Here is a 2,999-nt window from a genome sequence, read left to right as displayed (position 1 = left end):
GCCCTGCTCTCTCTCCGACCGTCTTAAGAGCCCTCATAGACTTTATCAGGGAACTTGCTTCTCTCCCAGCGCGGGGCTTCCTCTGAGATGCCAGCTGTATACCTTTTATCTCTGCAAAAACGACTGAGTGCTACGTCTGTCTTCCAGTTCTGGTCCTCAGAGGAAAGAAAGATCCACTACGACTGGATCAGAGGTCCAACCAGCAATCTCAGAGGCTCAAGGGGACAGGATGTCTTCCTTGCGCCGAGGGAGAGAAGGAAGCTTTGCATTCACTGGGCAGAGATTGGACTCTGGCTCTTTGTCCAAACTGAGGGGATTTGCATAAGATCCATCTCTTCTCCAATAGGTTTGTCGAGTCTTTTTTTTTTCTTTTTTTGGATGATTGATTCATATCAGACCACTGGACCACGGACAAACAAAGACCAGAATTAAGAAATTAAACACACACACACACACACACACACACACACACACCTGTGATCCCAGTGGCTCTGGAGGCTGAGGAAGGAGGATCACAAGTTAGAGGCCAGCCTCAGCACTAAGCAACTCAGTGAGACCCTGTCTCTAAATAAAATGCAAAATAGGGCTGGGGATGGGGCTCAGGGATCGAGCGCCCCTGAGTTCAACCCCTGGTACCCCTCCACCCCAAACCTGGAATTTTTTTCATGCCACAGTTGTCCCTGAGACGACGATTTCTAGTCGCCCGAGAACAGCCTCCTGTTGGACAGACAGATGGGCCTTTCTGCTCCCCCCTCCCCCACCTGGGGGGTGCCCTGTGGGTCACAACTCTGGGTCACCTACTTGACTTTCAAGGGGTTTCATCCTAAATGTCCTTGAAACGCGCCTTTTCTTCCCTGGATGGAAGCCAGGTCAGCATTTTAACCCGGTGACATGGCTCACCTACGTCGGGGACTTTGTTTCTGCAGAGTTAAAATGAGCAGCAGAAATTTCAGGGTTGGAAAACTTAAGCCCGAGGGATTCAGAGGGGATGATCCCGGGAACCCCTGTGACGAAACTTAAGTCGGCTTTTATCTTTTCATTTTTTTTTTTTTTGAGGATCTTCTTGCAACAATGTTTCCGTTTCTCTAAAGACAGGAAGCTTCAGTTTAAAACACTCGGAGCTTTGCAGAGAGCTTGTGTGGGCGGCACCGAGGTCCTGTGGGCCCTGCGCCCATTGGACAATGTCACCACTTTGCAATGTTTTAAAGTTAAGGTAGCATATTGGTTGTGCCTGCTCATCGGGCTCCCTGTGATGTATGCATATGGCGGTTATATATGCACAGAGCAGGCAGGGATCAAATCCCATCTTTTTTTTGGTACCAGGGATTAAACTCAGGGGCACCCGACCCCTGAGCCCGCTCCCCAGACCTATTTTGTATTTGATTTAGAGACAGGGTCTCCCTGAGCTGCTTAGGGCCTCGGGATGTTGCTGAGGCTGGCCTCCGACTTGCCATCCTCCTGCCTCAGCCTCACTGGCCATCGGGATTACACAGAAACCCTAACTTCTAAACATAAACCGCGGATACTAAACTATTATTGATTAAATCAATCATCACGAAACGGTGCATTAGAGAGCCTTGAAAACGGTACAGTTCTGCATAATGTTAAAAGTGTGGCTCGCCCTGTTCAGACATGTAGCAGAAATGCATCTGCCTCCCAAAACAAGATAGAGGGTCCTGCGCCCGACTCCTTGAGACATGCTTGCTGGTCGGTGGCTCTCTTGCATGTCACCGGTGCTAGGCAGCCTCTCTAGCACCCACCCTCTGGATGCCCCCTAGGAGCCCGGTCCTCAGGTTTGACAACCCAAAAGGTCTCAGGACATTTTCCGATAGCTCTTGGGAGGACAGATGCACTCAAATTAGAAATCTGTGTTTTAAAATCAGAGACTTTCCTGCAGGTTTGACCCAGGGAGTTTCACTGTCTTGGGGGATTCTCTTAGGCACCATAGATACGGTGGCATGGCCGGATCAGTCTCACAGACGGTGCAATGAGAGATAGCAACGGCATCGTTTCGGAATTTCCTTTTCAAAATAAGAAAAGATGGGACTCCATGCATCCCACCAGTCGTAAAGAGAAAAATAAAACAAAATAAAAAATAAATCCTGCAAAATTGTCGATAAGAAAATGCACACGGACTGTCACTGGCTTATCTAAAATCGGGCCAGATGGCATAATAAGTAGAAACAGAGGACATGGGACAGTAGCGTCTTGGGATGAGGGCAGCGTGTGACTTCCAGACCCGCACCTGTGAGCCGTGGAGGTGAGCTGTCAATCACTCCGAGGCTATGAGCATCCCTGGGAGCAGCAGCCAATAGCTGCACAGAAAATCAAATCTCAGACTCTTTGAAAACGGTGTGATGTGGTGGGAACCGTTAACGGTGATGGATTCCAATTAGATTCTCCGAGAAAATAAGACATTTTCCTGTGAAGCAAAGGCAGCATCGAGCCATGTGCAAAGCGTGTTCTAAAGCCCCATTATTTGAACCCGAGAGGCTCTGAATTCAAAGCAGCCCCCCACTATAAGGTGATGTGACCTTTGCCGTCGGTGACGTGGGCATCAGTGATTTTTGTATTATTCTCTCCATTTCCCCAATAAATGCACATTTTTTGCATTTCTTTTTTGCTCCTGTTGGGAGGCGTGGATCTCATTATTTTTAGCCCAATGGTGACAAACTTGGAAAAAGACACGTTTCATTTGAAGAGCCAAGTAGTCCTCCGTACACAGTTTTTCTGAAAATCCTAAACAGATGCAGAGACACTAACGAAGAAGCGGTTAATTTGCTCAAACTGGATTGGGATCCTGACTGCTACTCTTTTTCTATCCACGTTGCTTTTTACATTTTGCAGAGCGAGTCTCCGTTATTTCCACAAAAAACGCTCATAAACGTAAATGCTCTCCTTTGTCTCGGGTACGTTTTGAAAACTTTACTTATTCTTTGGAAACAGGGATAGTACTGCTAACATGTTCAAGCCAATGGATGCACAAGGTTGGAAATCAC

Source organism: Marmota flaviventris, chromosome X (genome assembly GCF_047511675.1).
Source record: "Marmota flaviventris isolate mMarFla1 chromosome X, mMarFla1.hap1, whole genome shotgun sequence".
NCBI lineage: Eukaryota > Metazoa > Chordata > Mammalia > Rodentia > Sciuridae > Marmota > Marmota flaviventris.
This window is presented reverse-complemented; position numbering follows the sequence as displayed.